A 22,414-nucleotide genomic window follows, 5' to 3' on the forward strand; every position below is an offset into this window, starting at 1 on the left:
ATAACGATGATATCCGCTGTTACCCAAATGAATATGGGTTCCAGTTTGAGACTGGCTCTTCATAAGGTTTCTGCTTCATAGCATCTTGAGGAGTTTTTTCTTACAACATTTACCTCTGACTTACTCATTATTGATAAACATATTGTGATCTTCATTTATATCCATACTTCTGTACAGCAGTTTTGGTCAAGTGCCATTGTTAAAGACTCTATATAAATACAAGACACATTTAAATTGAATGGCCAAGCCTGAAAATTTACACTGCCTCCTTCATTTGCGCTACTGAAATTCAATTTGGAGAACAGAGTCGGCCAAACAAAGAAAGAAATAAAATGATTTAAATATTAAGTCAACATTACTAGACAGTGGAGACTATTAGTGGTAATGATGGAAAAAAAAATTATAATTGAAAGGAACTCAATTGTTGTTATTTACTTCTGATTTATAAAAATAAAATAATTTAAAATAATTCAAATAACATTTCTATTAAATCTAAATAATTAATTAGAAAATGAAAAATCAATGCAAAATTTCTTATTAGTATTTATAAATAAGCTCCATTTTGTAAATGTTACATTTAAAAATAGCTCTGTAGTAGAAATAGTATTGAAGTATATTAATAACAATAGCATTGACACTTTATCATAACATCCAATGTCAGAGATAAACATCAAGCTTCATTCACATAACACCAATTAAAATAAAGTGCAACTCTGAGATCAGTGGAACACAGCAGAGTGAGGAAATGAATTTGTGTAGAAATGGAAATGCAGCTGAATCAGTGCTGGAGCTAAAAAATAAACTTTTTTTTAGTTTGTTTTGTTTTAATGTGTTTTGCTTAAATACATACATACAATTAATACAATGTATTACCAACAGGATTTACAACATTACTAAATAAAATATATGAAATAGATTTCACTGAATTTATTTTTTCCAGTTGTTAAATAAAAAGCATAAACCACAAATTCACAGTTTCTTTTTTAGACTTTAGAAATGTGCGGACGTTTCCGCCTCTGCAACTCGGAATATTTTCACTTATGCCACTGTTTTAGAAGATGGCGGGATTCACAAGAATTAGTGGTGATCACACACACACACACACACACACACACACACACACACACACACACACACACACACACACACACACACACACACACACACACACAAACACAAAGTCTCTGTCCTGCAGGACCAAGAACACAACTACAAGCTGTAGCATCCAAAAACGTACAAAATTCTTTTGAACAGTGTGTACAGTAAAGACAACGTCAACACTGACATGGAGCACTCGCCCACCACTCACACCGGTGCGCACACACTAATTTTTTCTAAAAAAGAACATTCAATAATGCGATAATAAATGCCACATTACTATGTCAGATTCAGACTTCAAACTAAATTCATCTAGAGTCGTGTGAAGACGTTTTGCTGGCTGATCTATTTAAGAAACTTCTTACAACAATGAATTAATTTGAACATCAGAGCATTTATCATCAATTACTGTCAAAAACCCTACATCATCTTGCTCAATTCGAATTGTGTCACTGTTCAAATACTTATGAGCCTGACTGTATATGTGCAATTCTATTTGAGTTTATAGTTCTCTGAGGACTTTTCAAGTCTCCTGATTTTTTGTAAATCTCTGGTAGGTTTTTTTCTCCCACTTTTCTTTAGTCTCTTTGTTTTTCTGAATGCTCGTAAACCCTCAGATATTTTTATCTCCTTCTCTCACTTTGCGTAACGATGATATTTCCAGATTTCAGGCGTGTTTTTCTGAGTCACAATCGCTTACAACTCAACTGAATGAACTTGAAAACAAATTAGGCACCATGTACATATAATAATATATTAAAATATAAAGGAAGTCAGCTGGGATGTAAACATTTAAGCATGTTCAAAAAGAGAAAAGCCTAATGACTCAGCTGTTGGAATATTTACAGTACATTTCAGAAAACTATACGAAAATAATACAGATGTGATAAAAGTATGCAACCAGCTGAAAATGCTTCTTTATTGCACAGCAACTTGAAGACTTAAAACTTGGAATGTACTGTAACACATCACTTTAAAACATTAAAATGCTGGGATATATATCTAAATATAATTCTAGTGGAATTCAAAGAAACTATGTTTATAACTGTAATATTTATAAATGCTTTGTTGTGTGAAAAGGTGAGCGTGTAATGTACGCATGCATGATTCTAAACTGGTGGCTATGAACTTTCCTTACTATATCACAGTTTTAGCTGAATAGCTAAGGAAACTGAGTTAATGTTTAAAAATAAATTTCAGAAAACAAAACAAGATAAACAGGGGTAACACACACTCTCCTGACTCAGTATTTTGCGCTTGTGTGTATGTACATATGGACGTGTGTGCTTTTAAAAACACACCTCGCTGATTCAAACACGAACCACCAAATTCAGCATACGCTCCTGTTACAAATACACATATCCGAAACATCAGTGCAGTCGACAAAAGAGTGTGCGTCAGAGCGGATATCACCCCTCCCACTGGTTTCTGAAACATCATCATCAACTTACACACCCAGTTTAAATTTGGCATATTATCGATATGATTTTCTTTAACAATATGGAATTAAATATATAAAAGGTTTTAGCTTTTTACTCAAGTTTTCTGGGTTTCAAGGTTTTTCACAGGCCAAACCAACAATATGCAAACCTGTACTGTGTGTGTGTGTGTGTGTGTGTGTGTGTGTGTGTGTGTGTGTGTGTGTGTTTGTGTGGAAAAATCCAGGGAGCAACTGTCATGTGAATCACTGCATAAACTTTAACAATGTCATTACAAAAAGTTTCCAGAGAAACACAGATTCAGTTAAAAGTGAATATTGAGAGACGTCACCGACATACCTTCTACATGCTCCCACACACACTCACCCACACATACTCACTTTCGACACTCACCCTCACACGCTTACCCTTGCACGCTCACTCAAATATACACACTCACCCACAAACGCTCACCCATATACACACTCACCCACAAACCCTCACCCATATACACACTCACCCACAAATGCTCACCGATATACACACTCACATACTCAAACTCACCCATATACACACTCGCCCACAAACGCTCACCTATATACACACTCACCCACTCACACTCACTCACAAACATATACACACTCACGGACTCACACTCACCCATATACACACTCGCCCACAAACGCTCACCCATATACACACTCGCCCACAAACGCTCACCCATATACACACTCGCCCACAAACGCTCACCCATATACACACTCGCCCACAAACGCTCACCCATATACACACTCACGGACTCACACTCACCCATACACACACTCGCCCACAAACACTCACCCATAAACACACTCACCCACTCACACTCACTCACAAACGCTCACCCATATACACACTCACCCACTCACATTCACTCACAAACGCTCACCATATACAAACTCACCCACTCACACTCACTCATAAACGCTCACCCATATACACACTCACTCACAAACGCTCACCATATACACACTCACCCACTCACACTCACTCATAAACGCTCACCCATATACACACTCACGGACTCACACTCACCCATATACACACTCGCCCACAAACGCTCACCCATATACACACTCACCCACTCACACTCACTCACAAACGCTCACCCATATACACACTCACTCACAAACGCTCACCCATATACACACTCACCCACAAACGCTCACCCATATACACACTCACGGACTCACACTCACCCACTCACACTCACTCACAAACGCTCACCCATATACACACTCACCCACAAACGCTCACCCATATACACACTCACGGACTCACACTCACCCACTCACACTCACTCACAAACCCTCACCCATATACACACTCACGGACTCACACTCGCTGACTCACACTCACCCATATACACACTCACCCACTAACGCTCACCCATATACACCCTCACCCATATACACCCTCACCCACAAACGCACACCCATATACACCCTCACCCATATACACCCTCACCCACTCACACTCACCAATATATGCACTCTCAACCATGCACACACACTCACCCACGATTCCACAAACACCTATGCTCACCCTTATATGCACACACACCTATGCATGCTGACCCTCGCACACCCTTGTACACTCACCCATATATGCACACTCACCCTCGCATGCTCAACCTCGTACACTCTTATATATATATGCACACTTACCCAAAATCGCACAAGCACTAATGCTCACCCATATACAGACACTCATCAATACTCAACCTTTTATGCACACTCACCCATGCATGCTAAACCTCGCACACACCCTTGAACACTCTCCCTTTTACACAAATCACCCTTGTACACACCCATATACGCACACTCCCACTTGTACACTCACTTATATATGCACTTACCCATATACTCACACTCACCTTCACCCTCGCCCTCACATGCTCACCCACGCAGACTCACCCATATACACACACACACCTACGCACACTCACCCATATACGCACACACACCCTCGTACACTCACCCATATACGCACACTTACTCATTTACCCACACACACGCCTCACATTCTCACCCTTGCTTGCTCACCTATATATGCACACTCACCATATACGCACATTCGTCCTCGTATGCTGACCCACACACACTCATCCCCGTACTCAGGTGAATTAGTGTTTGTTAAAAGAGTGGTTTTGTTTATTATTTCGGCCTTAATCCACCCTGAAGTCTATCCCGGTACTGTGTCAATTTTACAATATACCTCCCGTTTCACGATACACACAAACACAGTGTTGTGTTTCCATTCTTCATCACTCATATACCAAATACACTCCCATCCACCTAATATCCTCCATCCACCTCGTGCCTTTAATCACGCTGTGCGCCCCAACCCTAGACTGGGATGTAACATCACCCATATGCACTTACCCACGCACACACACCAAAACATGATCAGGGACTAAGAGTACGATCAAGAACATTTGGGAGATCAAAAGATTGATAATGCCAATTCATCTGGCCCCTGATGATGCATTAGCATGCAGTTTGAGAAGATGTGGTTGGTTGGCCTTAAATGCTTCAGAGGAAGCATACACAAGCCTTTGCAAATGAGCTGTGCTGGGAACGTACTGAGCATTAAACCTGAGCAGCATACAGAGGTGGTTATGAAGAAAATCAACCTTTTTATTTGTTATAAACTCAGCAGATTCTGCACTTGAATTTAGTACACAACTTTACTATAATGCCGATAAATTTGGCCTAGCCTGTGTTTGTGCATAGGGACACGTCCCTTACACACATACACACACGCAAACACAAAACACAAACACAAAAAATATTTACGAACACAGTGTGTGTTTGTTGACTTGTGCCACTTACAAACATACACTCTTCAGCACTCACTTACTCACACATCCCCTAGCATCACATTCAAAATCATCCTAAAACACACACTCTTCACATGCACTCACAGAGTGTTCCCCTGTGCCACTACTTACATACACTAATGCACACTCAAACCTACAGACAGACACACACACTCATGTACACTGTGTGTTTCGTTTTCCCAGCAGGCTGACGAATGGAAACTCACAGTTAGTTTTCAGACTGCATCTGTCTCACTGCGCCCGTCTCACTGTCAGTCTGCTGCTCACACACACTCCACACACTCACCAAGGAGACTACATATGTGTATTCACTTGATTGCTAAGTGGAGGTTACACACTAACCTTTCCACCGACTTCAGGCCTGTCTTTCTTTATCTCTCTGTCTTTATCTCTCTCTCTCTCTCTCTCTCTCTCTCTCTCTCTCTCTCTCTCTCTCTCTCTCTCTCTCTCTCTCTCTCTCTCTCGCTCTCTCTCTCTATCTCTCTCTCGCTCTCCATCTCTCTCTCATACACACACACACAGACACACACAGACACACACACACAGCATTTGGCATGTTTCATTTTCTTTTATTGGAAAGTCTGTGTCATCTCTTTCACTCACTCACGCAAACGGACACACTTTGCTTGTGTGTTGTGTGTGTGTGTGTGTGTGTGTGTGTGTGTGTGTGTGTGTGTGTAGGAATGATCAAGTTGGCTGTATGTCAGATATAATAATGGTCAGTCATTAATATTAAGACAGACAGGCTGAGAGACAGACAGAACTATGCAGCTGGGGGTTAAAGAGCAGGACTAAAGACAGTGGTGAGCTAAAACTAGTCATGAACGTAACTGTGATTCGATTAAAACCGAATAACCACAAGGGATTCTGTCTAACACCTAGTTATGCTCCTGTGCATGTCCACCCCACACAGGGATCTTCAACAAAGCCACAAACTGATCATGCCCAATTAAATTATGCCTGGTAAGGTGTTTGAGGATCATTGCCCATCAACTATCAGAAGGCCAATGTTGACTTTGTAGAATCTGGAGTACCTAGTGGTTCAGATCACCTAGAGTAGCACACATCCCAGGATTGTCTACATATGAGGACGTAACCCTCTTCACAAAATCATGCTCATGGGGGAGCATGGTTGATGAAGATACCTAAGCCAATGATGCCTAAGAGCATCATAGACTAGAGGCTAACGGGTATTATAAGGCTGCATAGTTCTCTTTTTCAAGGGGCCAAACCTCTGGATATCCCAACCATTAGCTAGGTAAGAGTGGGCATTAGGTTCTTGCGGCCATATCAAGGCTATAAGTAAAACTCTGTGTTTAATTGCTAAAGTCTGCCCAATAGTGTATCGGTCAGAAAAAGAGACACATAGAGTAGGCCATTAGATCAGTTGTTAGCTACCGAGTCTTGTCTATTTAACCACTTCAAGGAAAAACACATTCGACAAAAATTAGCCAAGAAGCATAATAGTTGTCAGTGTAATGCTTGCATATAAGTAAATCACACATTATAGTTTTATTTTAAAGTACAGGTTATACTTTATTGTAGATTATAATTATGTTATTGTAGATGTATTTATAAGTTATCAATTAAGTTTAACCTTTATGATGGATTGTTTCATTTTAAGTAATATCAATATCAAACCTTTTCTTTACCACCAAGGTACTAGATAGGCACAGGATACTTTTTTTTTGTTGCTTTTATTGCTTGACCTTATAGCAGTTTTTGATACCATTGATCATATTATCCTCCTTAATACACAATGTTGTTAGAGTTTAGGAAACAGCCCATTTGTACACCAATGTATATTTTTCCTTTTTTCTAATTAAGCCTGTTAGCTTGCTGCGTTTCTCTGTTCCATTTTCTTTTTATAGCATTTGTCTACTACAACAGTTAACTTAGTTGTTTTCAAAAATGATTTACTGCGCCTTTACTACATTCAAATGCTTGTTATCAATGTTTGTATATTATTATTTCATTATATATTCTAGATTCTTATATCTTCACAACTGAACAAAATGTGTCTTTCTTTTAATGAAAGTTGTCAAAACAATGGTATATTTTTTAAGCGTAGTTGCCATCTGCAATTATCATTATTAACAATACAAATGTTGATTCACACAAATTACCTTGCATACTCAAAAGCTGTTTTTTTTGTTTTGTTTTTTTCTGGGGGTGTTTACAGAAAGAGCAAGCAAGAGTAAATTTGTTTAAGAAGAAACCCCCCCATGCACTCAACATACAGCCACTATAAGCTTTATAATGTCTAAATTAAAGATTGTTAAACTCAATATGTGGCGTTTGCTGTTTTTTAAAGTCAAGTTTTACACATAAAAACATTGAATTTGTTTTTTTTGTAGTTATAAAAACCAAAACATCTAATAAAAAAAAAAATGTTTATCAAAATAATTGTTAGTTGCAGCTGTAGCTGGAGCTTTATGTCCCAGGGTGTCCTAATGTTTGTGTTACCTTATGGCTCTTACTCTCAGTTATGAGGTAATAGCTAGTCTTGCCAGAGTCCCTCCTTGCACAAAATGTACATTGTCTTAATCCATTACGGTACAAATGCATAACGAATAATCTATTTTTTCTCTCTTCTGTTCCTTCCCTCTCTTACTAGTTCTCTGTTGAGTTATATGCTACTTCTGAGATGCCAGTGATCTTGACTCCTTCTGTTCTCTGAAACTCCCTGATCCATCTTGATGCTCTACTGCCCTGCATTACTCCTCACTCACCTAAACATGACTTGTTGCAGCTGCAGCTGGCCCTACATAAAGAGATAAGTCATAAATGTTACTTTTAAAAAAACTAAAAAATAATTTAAATAAAAGTATATAACAAAAAAAAAAAAACCTCATAATTCTAAAAAGTCTTTAATTATGAATTATTGTGTGGAACTTGATGGCTAATTAGTTAATTGGTTTGTTTTCAATCACATGTAGTGCTTTATTAGACTGATCTTAAGGTGAAATTTAATCTATTAGAACTGACTAAGTGATGTTAGTAAGTATAGATGCTACATCCGGAGTTCTCTCAGTCTTCTCCTTTACATGTGCGTAACACACAAACCTGCTCACACACCAAAAATAACAAGTGTAAGGAACAGACAGATGACGTACAGAAAGTGGGTTTAAACTCAGAATAAAGATAGATGAATGAGAGAGAAAAAGAGAAAGAGAGAGATTTAGAGAGATTGAAATCTCAGGTCTGAGATTTAAGGAAAAGTCCTAAAAACAGCACAGCACATCTCTTTTTCTAAAAAAAGACAAGTTCTTCGAAAACACACAGTGGTGGGATGAGTGGGAGAGAGCCCCAAAATGAGAGAGAGAGAGAGAGAGAGAGAGAGAGAGAGAGAGAGAGAGAGAGAGAGAGAGAGAGAGAGAGAGAAAAGAAAGAAAAAGAGAGAAAGAGATAGACAGGAAAGCGTGGTTAGAGGGGATGAGAATAGGGGGAAGAAACTGCAAACACAAAGAACTGGGGTAAGAGTGGGAGCAACAGGAAACTGCAGTATGTATGCACAGGTGTGTGTATGTGTGTGTGTGTGTGTAAAACACAAAAAAGAAACGACAGATTTAAATCAATTAGTCCTAAATCAAAAATCTAATCCTAGCCATGTTCCAAAACCTGTATAAGAAAAATAATCTAAATATTATTTATTTGCCAAATGGCACACAGATCCAGACTGACAGGTGAGGCAGAGTAGGCATTATTTCAGATAATGAAGAGCACTAGTGTTATTGTCAATAAAACACTGTAGCATGGTGTTATATATCTATGTGTATCTGTGCGCGCGCGCGCGCGTGTGTGTGTATGTGTAGGCGTGTATGTGTACGGTGTACGTCAGAGGGGCTAAACACAGCCATGTGGAGAAAACCGGAGCAGCATGTAATCTCGTACAGACGCCATTTTACAGTCCAACACATAATAACCACTGTTCTGTAATAACTTACTTTGTTAATTTTATATAAGCTATGATAAAAGAATCATTGCATACATATATTGCCATTTGATGAAATTTTATTTCATAATAGTAGAGTTTGCTGTAAGAAGTAAAAAATATTTGGTATAATTTTAAAAACACATCAACAGTTAAACAGTTAAAGTCCGTATAAACACATTATGTTTATATTGTATACAGAATAAGATTTTTTTTTATGTGATTTTTCTTTTTATTTGTTTAATTTGGATATTAATAGAATTCCATTATTTGGGAAAAGATGTTGCACAGTTCAGTGGTGTGTATGAGTCTGTATGTGAATGTGTACAGGGATTGCACCACAAGTGTCACAACATGTGTGCCAGTAAAGACTGTGTATGTAGGAGTTTGTGTGCCTTTTTGTCTGTGTGTTTGTAGGAGTTTGTGTGTGTGTGTGTTTGTGGGAGTTTGTGTGTGTGTGTGTGTGGTTTTAGCATTTCATCTGAAGTATCAGTATCTGCTCAGCACTTTCGCCTATGTGGGAACTTGAGACAAAAATGTAGAACTTTTCTCTGTGTTGTTTTTACCCTATAAGGGAGGGTCTCAGTTTTTCTGAGATGTTGCAAACAAACTGATCCTCATCAATTTCCTGTTTCTCCCCCTTTTTCTTCTCATGTCACTTTTTTCGTCTTAAAAAGAACAATTGTGCAGTGATGATAATAAAGATGATACAGAAGATAAGGAAGACAGAACTTTTTTGTTTGTGTTTTGGCTAAATGTTTAGTTTTATCAATGGCTACATAACTCCCAATGATCTCCCGCTGCTACCTACATATCATGAATAACATTCATGAAATAAATCAGTCAAAAGATTCAGGCTAACACAGAGACAGTGCTGGTTAAAATGACCTACTACTGGCTGCTAATCAGGGTCATGTGTTCTTGCTTATGTTGCTTGACCTTCATGTAGCTTTGAGACCCTTGATAACACTGTTCTCTTTAAAATAATGAAAAATAAAAATAATAGGAAGAATTGCTCCTCCAGGCCCATGCATATTTGTTAGCAGCTTATAGACTGCAAGGTTTGGTGTTCCAAATGCCACCGTTTTAATTATATATATTTATACTCCATTTAATTATATATACAGTGAGGAAAATAAGTATTTGAACACGCTGCTATTTTGCAAGTTCTTCCACTTAGAAATCATGGAGGGGTCTGAAATTGTCATCGTAGGTGCATGTCCACTGTGAGAGACATAATCTAAAAAAAAAAATCTAGAAATCACAATGTATGATTTTTAAACTATTTATTTGTTTGATACAGCTGCAAATAAGTATTTGAACACCTGTCTATCAGCTAGAATTCTGACCCTCAAAGACCTGTTAGTCTGCCTTTAAAATGTCCACCTCCACTACATTTATTATCCTAAATTAGATGCACCTGTTTTAGGTCGTTAGCTGCATAAAGACACCTGTCCACCCCATACAATCAGTAAGAATCCAACTACTAACATGGCCAAGACCAAAGAGCTGTCCAAAGACACTAGAGACAAAATTGTACACCTCCACAAGGCTGGAAAGGGCTACAGGGAAATTGCCAAGCAGCTTGGTGAAAAAAGGTCCATTGTTGGAGCAATCATTAGAAAATGGAAGAAGCTAAACATGACTGTCAATCTCCCTCGGACTGGGGCTCCATGCAAGATCTCACCTCGTGGGGTCTCAATGATCCTAAGGAAGGTGAGAAATCAGCCCAGAACTACACGGGAGGAGCTGGTCAATGACCTAAAAAGAGCTGGGACCACCGTTTCCAAGGTTACTTTTGGTAATACACTAAGACGTCATGGTTTGAAATCATGCATGGCACGGAAGGTTCCCCTGCTTAAACCAGCACATGTCCAGGCACGTCTTAAGTTTGCCAATGACCATTTGGATGATCCAGAGGAGTCATGGGAGAAAGTCATGTGGTCAGATGGGACCAAAAAATAACTTTTGGGTCATAATTCCACTAAACGTGTTTGGAGGAAGAAGAATGATAGGTACCATCCCAAGAACACCATCCCTACTGTGAAGCATGGGGGTGGTAGCATCATGCTTTGAGGGTGTTTTTCTGCACATGGGACAGGGCGACTGCACTGTATTAAGGAGAGGATGACCGGGGCCATGTATTGTGAGATTTTGGGGAACAACCTCCTTCCCTCAGTTAGAGCATTGAAGATGGGTCGAGGCTGGGTCTTCCAACATGACAATGACCCGAAGCACACAGCCAGGATAACCAAGGAGTGGCTCTGTAAGGAGCATATCAAGGTTCTGGCGTGGCCTAGCCAGTCTCCAGACCTAAACCCAATAGAGAATCTTTGGAGGGAGCTCAAACTCCGTGTTTCTCAGCGACAGGCCAGAAACCTGACTGATCTAGTTAAGATCTGTGTGGAGGAGTGGGCCAAAATCCCTCCTGCAGTGTGTGCAAACCTGGTGAAAAACTACAGGAAACGTTTGACCTCTGTAATTGCAAACAAAGGCTACTGTACCAAATATTAACATTGACTTTCTCAGGTGTTCAAATACTTATTTGCAGCTGCATCATACAAATAAATAGTTAAAAAAAATCATACATTGTGATTTCTGGATTTTTTTTTAGATTATGTCTCTCACAGTGGACATGCACCTACGATGACAATTTCAGACCCCTCCATGATTTCTAAGTGGGAGAACTTGCAAAATAGCAGAGTGTTCAAATACTTATTTTCCTCACTGTATATATATATATATATATATATATATATATATATATATATATATATATATATACACACACACATTTTCTTATTAATCTACACTGAGTACCCCATAATGATAAAGTGAAAAGATTTGAAATGTCTGTACTTTTTACGCATAGAAAAAGCTGAAATATCGTATGTACATAATTATACCCTTTACTAATTTGAAGTACCTGTGGCAACAATTACAGCCACAAGTCTTTTCAAGTATGATGCAACAAGCTTTGCACACCTGGCTTAGGGGATTTTCTGCCATTCTTCATGACAAATCCTTTTAAGATCCATCAGGTTGGATGGGGACCATCAGTGGACAGCCACTTTTATGTTCAGGTGTTGTGTTGTCTCCTGTGTTGTCTTGGCTGTGTGTTTAGGGTTGTTGTCATGTAGAAAGGTGAACCTTAAGCCCAGACTGAGGTCCTGAGCACTGTAGGAGAGGTTTTTATTAAGGACAGTGCAACCTCGATACTCGCTTACGTTCTATGACCCCTCGTGAGTAACAAAAAATGGCAAGGTTTTGATTCTCTCTTTTTGATGGCTCCTTTTTCAAAGGGAAATTGTACATGTACTGTACTGTAAACGCAACACAAATTGTGTATTACTTGTTATATTTACTACTTGAAATGAACAATACAATAATAAAATAGTTTTTCAAACATTTCTATTTAATTTATTAGTACAAACTCTGTTTTGAAAGGTTACACCGAACTTTCGATCCACTCGTGGCTTCTCACTAACTATCAGGTTTTTCTCGAGTTACTCTTCGAGTTCTAAATGAAAAGTCACAAACTATCGAGGTCACAAGTATAAAGGTCGCGAGTGTCGAGGTTCCACTGTATATCCCTGTACTTTGCACCATTCAGCTTTCCCTACTGACCAGTTGCCAAGTCTCTGTTGCAGAAAAACAGCCCCACAACATGATGGTGCCACCACCATGCTTCACTTTTGGAATTGCAGCATGATGCTGCCATGAGCATGCTTCACTTTTGGAATCGCGTTGGGCAGGTGATGAGTGGTGCTTGATTTCTTCCAGACATAACGTTTAGAATTGATGCCAAACAGTTCAATCTTGGTTGCATCAGAGCAGATAATCTTGTTCCACACAGTCTGAGAGTCCTTCAGATGCCTGTTGGCAAACTCCATTGACTCCAATGCAGACTTCCTTTGGTTCTGCACTGACTCTACCATGACGTCCAGATCAATAGAGGGTTGCAGTAATGGTTGTCCTTCTGAAACAGGTTGATCACCTTTCTAACTAACGCACTTCTCCCCCGATTGCTCTGTTTAGCAGGGCGACTCTTCCTAATTGTGCCACTCTTCCTCCAAATCTTTTGTAGCCTTTCCCAAATCGGTAGTCAAGTCAAGTCAAGTCAAGTTTATTTCTATAGCGCTTTTCACAACAGACATTTTCTCAAAGCAGCTTTACAGAATTCTGTGGTTCTGATGTATCATGCAACAATCCGGTCTCTGAGCTCTGGAGGCAGTTCCTTTGACGACATGGATTGTTTTTTGCTCCAATATGCATTGTCTGCTGTGAGGCCTTTAATAGAGAGGTGTGTGCCTTTCCAAATTATGCCTAATTAATAAACTTTTCCACAGGTATACTACAATCAAGGTGTTATAAACCTGTCAGCTATGATCAAGAGAACTTGGAGGCACCTGAGCTCATTTACAGCTCAGGTGTAAATTATATACATATACATACATACATATATATATATATATATATATATATATATATATATATATATATATATATATATATATATATATATATAAAATATATTGCTTGCAATTCTAGGTATAGTTTTTGAATGTTGGTCGCCTCTATTCCTTCTGTCCCTTCATGTATTCCACAGATTTGTTGATGTTGTGATCAGGACTCTGTGGGGCCAAAACAATCACTTGGACTACAGAACTCCTTGTTCTTCTCTATACTGATGATAGTTTCTAATGCCATTGGCTGTATGTTTGGGGTCACTCTCCTCTGCAGATTGAATCTGGAGCCAATCAAACATCTCCTGATGGTAATGCATGATACATAATTATCTGCCTGTATTTCTCAGCATTGAGGACATTATTAATCCTGACCAAATCGTCAACTCCATTTGCAGAAATGTGCAACCCTAAACATGCATCAGTCCAGAGTATCTGCTGCTATTTCTCTACTGTTACTTTGTTTTGGTTGTTTTGATTGACACAGCGCAACTGTAAAACCTCAGTTTGATTTGAAACTGTTCTGATGCAGCATAACAATGTGTCTATTTTGCTGTGCTCATGCCATGGTGTATGGCCTGTGTCATGAAACTGTCATCCACAACCTCATCTTGGTAGCAGAGTTTGACTGTTTATCACCCAGGTTAAAGCCTCCTACATATCTGTTTCTTTTTCATTTAATGACTGTGCTTTAAACAACATAGGAAATTGATGATCAGTCGAACCTGCTTGGTATATTAGGTTAAGCATAAACCTGGGTCTGATTCTACAAAATTAATGACTTTGTGCAGTTATACAAAGTGTGTAAAAGTAAGAATTGAAAGCCAACGTATTTCTATTTAATTCCAACAAGACAGGAATACTGGTACTGGGACCACATGCAGCTACAACTAAACTTTCTGAGTATAAAGTAATTTATATTTAATGTTCTTTAGAAAGGTATTTTAAATAACAGATGTTGCTAAAAGAAGTGCAATACCTTTTTTTAGATTTTAAAGTTAAGCCTGAGAGAGAGAGACTCTCATGAAGACATTATATCCCTTTACAACTGGAGACCTCCCCCCCGCCCACCATTTTTTTTGTCCCGATTCCTCTTAAGGTTTCTTTGAAATATTGCCTCAGGGAGTTTTTCCTCACCACCATGACATATGAGTTGCTCATTAGAGATGTATATGAATATATTTACAGATTACTGTATATCTGTTTTATGATCCATCATTTAAACTTAAATCTAATTTGTTAATTTCATTAAATTAGAAAATTAACAAAAATTTGTAATACCAGTCATGTGATGGGCATTCTGTGTTTTTTAGATGCATGTGACTCTGTGTGTGTATGTGTGTGTGTGTGTGTGTGTGTGTGTGTGTGTGTGTAGGCTTGGCTGGTGGTCACTTGTCAATATGACTGAAAGTTGAATTAGAAAAAGGAAATGCCAATCCACTTCCTCAACTGGGAGAGACAGAGCAAATGATACCCTCCACAAACACACAGTCACATGCATGCACACACACATGCGCACACACGCACACACACGCACACACACGCACACACACAGTTCCCCTCTGCATGAGTCTGAAACTGAAACTGTTCGACTGATTGGGGGAATTTACATATGGCCCTACACCATGACTAATACATTTACAGGAATGTGTGTGTGTTTGCAGACCAGTACATCCCAACATTATATAAAGTCAGGGAATTAAGAGTTCTTTTCAGAGAAAAATGAAGTAGATAATCTGTATATTAATAATTGATAAGCCCCCCAAAAATTTGGTATCTCTACACAATTCTACACTCTTCTATACTCTCAATAATAATACCAGGATTTACAAATAATCACATATATGCAAATTACTAATCCTGCCAATCACCATCCCTAACTGCATATCACTAACATTAGCTAACTTGTCTAGTCATTTAGTATTAGTAGCTATAGGTGGAGTCTAATAATCTGTAAAGAAATATGTGAAAAGATATGGAAGATATCTCTATTTAAAAGATCCTAATAAAGTCATTCATGTAATCACCTGTGTGAATACAGTAAGATGACTTAATCGAGTCCAATGCAAACAAAGAAGGATATCTATCTCCATATAATTTTAATAATCCATTAAAAGAATCATAGCTGTGTAAACATTTGGCTGATTAGTTTTACTAATTTGCATATGTGTTGCTGTCTGTGTATATAGTGCTTCTCAATTTATAATTTTATTGGACAAATCTGAGATCAGGCATTTTACAGGCTTTTAACAGAACTGTCACTACCAATACAAACTGTTTGTGTTAGTGTGTATATCATGTGTGTTCCAGCGGGGTGTGTATGTGTGTGTCTGTGTGTGTGTGTGTGTGAGTGTGAGTGTGTGTGCGTGCGTGTGTGTAGGACACATCTGTAACAATTGTTAGAAAGGCCCATGCTTTTTACGAATAAACATGAGTAAGAATCACCCATTTTTCACAGGAAGTAATCATATAACAATGGAAATGTCTAATCAGAGACTTGTTTACTGTCAAAAACACCCAATCAAAGGCTTGTTTACTTTTCATGACTTAAAAAAAGGCAAAATCAAATTAAAATAATAGATTAGCCAGATAATTTTACAACAAGACAGGTTTTGGGTGAAGGCTGAGACTGAAGACAAACAGAAAGGTAAATAATATATATATTTAGGCTTGAACTTTTTACGAATAAACATGAGTAAGAATCACCAGTTTTCACAGTTAGCAGCCAGATAACCATGGAAATGTCAAATCAGAGATTTACTGTCAATCAAGTCACCCAATCATAGACTCGTTTACAGTCAAACAAAACCTCCAATCATAGACTCGTTTACTCTCCACGACTTAAAACAAGACAAGCTGAAATTAAAACAATCGATTAGCCAGAGAATTGTACAAGACAGGTTTTGGGTGGAGGCCAAGACTGATATATCAACAAGACAAACAAAAAAGAGATCTTTTATATATATATATATATATGGCTGTCAATCAAAATAAAAAATATTGCACTCTGATGAATCGCATGACTGTCATGAGCTATCTCGTAATTCATCGCAACCAAATTGCACATTTTTGTTTCTGTTCTAAATGCACCTTAAATTAATACTTTTCAAATTTGTAATACTCCAATCAACAATCAACAATTGCCTTTAGCAAATAAATGTTTAGTATTAGGGAAACCATACACAACATAGAGCATGAAGACAAAATATTCTTGTATATAATTGTGAATAAATGTGTGTTGTGTTGAAGAGTTTAATTTCACCTCTTTTATATTTATTTATTTATGTTTTTTTACAGAAATGGTCAAATAGATTTTAATTGCAATTGCCGTTAAAATGAATTTGCGTTAACACATTATTAACAGGTTAATTTTGACAGCCCCTATATATATATATATATATATATATATATATATATATATATATATATATATATATATATATACATACATACACACACACACACACACACACACACACACACACATATACATATATACATACATTCACAAAAAAAAAAAAACACTTACCTAAATCCCATATACACTCACTTTGGCACTCTGTAGGTCTGTCTCACTCGTCTCACCTGGATAGAGAGAAATGCAAAGATTAATTGGTGTAATATCTCACTGTCTCTTTCTCACACATTATTATTATTATTATTATTATTATTATTATTATTATTATTATTTTTATTAATGTCTGTGTCAAATAATTTTTTTATTTCATTTCATAATTTACTTATTTCATTTATTTAACACAATCATCAATAATGTACAGTATTACACCAATGTTACTTATCACACTTTAACATCACATAACCCACTTTCTCCCTCTGTCTGTCTCTGTCTGTCTCTCTCTCTCTCTCTCTCTCTCTCTCTCTGTGTGTGTGTGTGTGTGTGTGTGTGTGTGTGTGTGTGTGTGTGTGTGTGTGTGGCCGGTCGAGCGGGTTCAGCCAGTCCTTTAGGGGAGAGTCAGCAACACATTTCCAGTGAGGAAGTGTCACCTCATGCCACAACAAACACACACACACACACACACACACACACACACACGCACACACACGCGCGCAATCTGACCACTGAACATTAAACTTTAATTATAAGGAAGAATATGTATGTCATGAACAATAAACACACCCCGTGTGTGTGTGTGTGTGTGTGTGTGTGTGTGTGTGTGTGTGTGTGTGTGAGACGAGAAAACGGCAGCCTCACCTGTCCACAGAAGGCACTTACGCATTTAGGTAGGCTAACTGGCACAACTGGCACAACACACACACACGCGCGCGCGCGCGCCTAAGTCTCGAATATCCAGAATTTCTTGTGTAACTGTGTCCCACTCGGGCCGGTTCGGCTATTACGTCACTAACCGATCATTATAACGACAGTATGCCTGCGCATCTGTATGTATAAAATGTATCTGATTATGCATATAAGTATATGTTTTGTGTGTGTGTGTGTGTATGTGTGTGTGTGTGTGTGTGTGTGTGTGTGTGTGTGTGTCATGAAAGGAGAAAAGACAGTGTTACCTGTGTATGCCACCTGAGCGGTTCCGCCGCGTCCCACCTGACCGGCGCGCGCTCACTTCCGGTAGCAACCCACTCTGTCAGCTTCACACACTTCTCGCGCGCACTGCGCTCACCTGTCCCCGTCTGGATACTTTTTTGTCCGTCTGTCTGTCTGTCTGTCTTTTCCCTCTTTTGCCATCCACCCCCGTTCCCCAGCCCCAACTTGCCGCCCCTTTGCGTCTCCGCAAAAACCAGGAAGCTCATGGGATTGGAACACAGCGGGAGGTGTGTGTGTGTGTGTGTGTGTGTGTGTGTGTGTGTGTGTGTGTGTGTGTGTGTGTGTTGGTACTAATAGTAGTAGGGTCACCTTTAACTGTAAGTGTATCTTTTGATGGCACAATTGATGGTAAGTCTGTCAGTTCTGTAAAGATAACACTCAAGAGAAGTACTGAAAGTGTGAAGACAAAGCTAGAAAGAGGAACACACACACACACACACACACACACACACACACACACACACACACACACACACACACACACACACACACACACACACTCTTCCTGTTTGAAGTGGTTTAACATTTGCAGTCTCAGTCCCTTAAGGAACCTGCATCAGTGTGTGTGTGTGTGTGTGTGTGTGTGTGTGTGTGTGTGTTTGCGCGCGCGCGAGCGAGTGTGTGTTGTGGTCTTTTTCGTTCCCACCTGCTTTTCCTCAGCTACTGTACAGTTCTCTCTCTCTCTCTCTCTCTCTCTCTCTCTCTCTCTCTCTCTCTCTCTCTCTCTCTATATATATATATATATATATATATATATATATATATATATATATATATATATATATATATATATATATATACACACATTTAAGTCAAGTGCCTATTATTGCCATTTTAGCCATATACACAATACCATGTTGCTACATGACAACATACATTACAACATAAATTAACACTAGATGATGCAAAACTATCTAGAACTCTACATAAAGTGCATGTGTGCAAACACGAATTAGAGCAAATTACATGGGACAATGAATACAGTGACTACACAGCACCAAACTGTACAGTATAGAAATCATCCATATTATAATAAACACTGCACATTCAGACTTGTGGCGGAAGCTAATTGTGCAAAAAATTTATTTGATCACATTGTGTGTGTGTGTGTGTGTGTGTGTGTGTGTGTGTGTGTGTGTGTGTGTGTGTGTGTGTGTGTGTGTGTGTCAGACCAGTCCCTTTGTATCAAGGAGGTTAATGGCTTGTGCAAAGAAATTGTTTCATAGTCTGAATGTAAGAGCTTAATCACTTAGGGACCTTTTTCCAGATGGCAGGAAGAGTGTGTTTGAGGAGTGCGTGTGGTTTCACAATACTTCTGGCTTTTGGGAAACTGTGTGATGTAAATGGCAATGGCCAAGAGATACCCTGATGTTCTTCTTTGCTGTCTTTACTATCCACTGTAGGGTGATGTGATCTGAGGATGCTCTGAATATCTGGATATGGGTGGTGCTTTATTACACTGCAGGGCTTTATTTGTTATGGAGCTGGTTTTGAGGGACCAGTTGAGGTTTTTTGCCTCATCCCTATTGAGGAGACATTGAATTTCAGCAGGGAGTGGTCAGTTCTTGTCCTCCTGAAGTCAATGACCATTTATTTTGTTTTATTCACATTCAGGACAAGTTGTTGGCTTTACACTGGTCCATTAGCCATTCGCATAGACTTGGGGAGAGTGTTGGAAACTCCACACGAACAGTAACCAAAGATCAAGATGGAGCCTGTAGCTGGGAGAATGCTCTTTTTTTTAAATAGAGAAGATCCTAGAGGTTCATTTGCTGCTTCTGTGGTAATCCCTCTCCAGTGGTAAGGTGTAATTGCTTACAGCTTGACATATGGGCTAAAATCCGTAAAATTACTCCTACACACTGACCTGTATATAGGTTGAGCTGAAAAAATGCACACTCAGTGAACTTTAATGGCATTAATATAAAATATTATTATTTTATTATTAAGTAATATTTTTTATATTGCTGTGAATTAAAATACTGAAAATATTATTTGCTTCTCATATTCACACTTATTCATTAAAAGTCATGTGCATTTCATATTTAACTTTTTCTGATTGTGTCGCGTCACCTTTACAGAGCGATGGTGTTTGTCTCCATCAAGTGGTCAAATATAAAACTGCAATGTTTGTATCTGTATTTTGTTAATGCAATTCTTCTTTTTCTTTTTTTTTTCTTTTTCTTCTTCTTCTGCTTCTTCTTCTTCTACTTTTAGCTATGTGTCTATAACAGCCCTACCTTCTCTTTATCAGCAGCTGATGATCATGGCCCCCACTGCTATATACCTGTGGAAAAAGGTCTTTCCTCTCAATTTGCCTGATGACGTCCATGCTAATATTTTGAAATGGGTCCTCAATCAGTGGAAGTGGATGCGCTAGCATCTTTGGGGTCGCAGTGGTTTCACTAGCTGACATTCAATGACACGCCACACAACACTATAAAGATAGTTTACTGATTTAACCTGCTACTAATGACTAGCCATGGGCTTGGCTTTTTGGATGGAAAGTGTAACACTGGAATAGATTTGTTGATTATCAATTGATTGATTATCTCAACTGGTCAAAGGTGCACCCTAGGGTCTTACTGCATGCAAAGTGTGGAGGGGTATAGCCATGAAATCTATAAGAACCATGTCCCCCTGGCATTATGCTGACATCACTGATGGACACAGTCCACACCTCTCTAGGGTTACTTTTAGATGCCAAAAAACAATTATCTTACTAATGACTGCTGGCACAAGTAGATACTAATGAATGTGCCTGTGCATACACCTCACCTCTACCAGTTGCAGTGCATTTCCCAATGCCTTGCACTAAAGGAGGCTTTGATAAAAAAGTGATCTGGTTGCATTCCAAGTTCAGCAAGGCCTGAGGGGTACTCATTTGTGTATTCACTTACATATGGTACATTTGTGATCGATCAAAGCTGGTCTGAGCCATGTTAGGGAACTGGCTACCCTCGAGTTCAACCCGCTTCCTCTCAGTCTTTAGCTGACACTCTGCCACACCCTGTTGTCAGAGTTAACTGACATTTTTTGCTGTTGTGTAGTTATTTATATTTGTCATGTCTGTGTACAAATCAGGGATCTGCATATTTCATGTAAACATATACCTTAACGGACAGAGAGGAGAGCGGGGAGAGAAAAAATGACAGCGACACAGTAAGAGAGGAGAAGAGAGAGAGAGAGAGAGAGAGAGAGAGAGAGAGAGAAAACAGAGAGAGAGAGAGAGAGAGAGAGAGAGAGAGAGAGAGAGAGAGAGAGAGAAAGAGAGCGAGGAAAGAGGACAAAGGCGACAGGAGAGAAAGAGAAGAGGAAAGAAGAGTGAATGGAAAGAGCACAGAAAGGGAAAGAAGAGTAAAGAGAGAGACAGGAGATTAGTAGGGACTTCATTCATTGTAGAAAACTATTTAGTGGTAACAATTATGTATATAATAAAACATGTCAGTGATTTACATAAAAATGTGCTCTATTCAGTGGTGGTGTCCCAAGAAACTAAATTGATTTGTGGAGGAAAAAAAATTCAATATTGTTTTATGTTTATCGATTTTTCATATGGTGTTTGAAATGGCAGTGAATCAATATTTAATTGTCCATATGGCTGAGCTGATGTCCACTACATAACACTCTCACTCTTTATATTGCTTAAATGTGGGTTTATTCTGTGTGTTATTACTAAAATGTAAATGCAAGATCTGTTTAGAAAGTTAAAAAAAAATTTTTATATGTAAACTCAAAGTTATTTAAATGCAAGTAAATGAGAAAGAGGGAATGAAAATGTCTAATCTGGAAGTAATGAAAAGAAACAGATTGGTGTATATAAAGATAAGAAGCAGCCTCAGTAATAACAAACCTCAGGTCAAACAATGGCTGCTGGCAGAACTTCAGGTTGGACAGCGTGTCACAGTGAGTCTGCCTAATTCCTCTTTGTATCTTTCATCAAGGGTCCTTCAGCTCACAACCCAGAAACTGATTAAAGTCCTTCAAGAAATTAGGAAACATAATGCTGAAGTGCAAGATAAATGTGTAAGTGTATGTGATGACAGAGAGAGA

The 22,414-nt window shown here is 38.6% G+C and overlaps 1 protein-coding gene and 1 long non-coding RNA gene across 5 annotated transcripts in view; one reads left to right on the forward strand and one right to left on the reverse strand.

Moving 5' to 3' along the window:
• zbtb7b (zinc finger and BTB domain containing 7B) overlaps nt 1-18,594 on the reverse strand; it is a 27,765-nt gene extending 9,171 nt beyond the window's left edge. Inside the window, exons 1-2 of one of the 2 annotated variants that reach the window (XM_083558386.1) lie at nt 18,325-18,594; nt 17,327-17,382 (exon numbers count right to left, since the gene is read on the reverse strand). The gene's annotated coding sequence lies outside the window, so the exon portion shown is untranslated. Of the gene's footprint in view, nt 1-17,326; nt 17,383-17,622; nt 17,723-18,324 lie in introns of those variants that run through there. The other variant, XM_083558387.1, reaches the window with a different exon arrangement.
• The window catches only part of LOC310735607, a 6,442-nt gene continuing 1,872 nt past the window's right edge, over nt 17,845-22,414 (forward strand). Inside the window, exons 1-4 of one of the 3 annotated variants that reach the window (XR_014536338.1) lie at nt 17,845-17,960; nt 17,995-18,039; nt 19,976-20,161; nt 22,306-22,387. This is a non-coding gene — a long non-coding RNA (uncharacterized lncRNA). Of the gene's footprint in view, nt 17,961-17,994; nt 18,040-18,449; nt 18,589-19,975; nt 20,162-22,305; nt 22,388-22,414 lie in introns of those variants that run through there. The other 2 variants (XR_014536339.1, XR_014536340.1) reach the window with 2 other exon arrangements.

This window comes from Silurus aristotelis, assembly GCF_946808225.1.
Source record: "Silurus aristotelis genome assembly, chromosome: 1".
Classification (NCBI taxonomy): Eukaryota; Metazoa; Chordata; class Actinopteri; order Siluriformes; family Siluridae; genus Silurus; species Silurus aristotelis.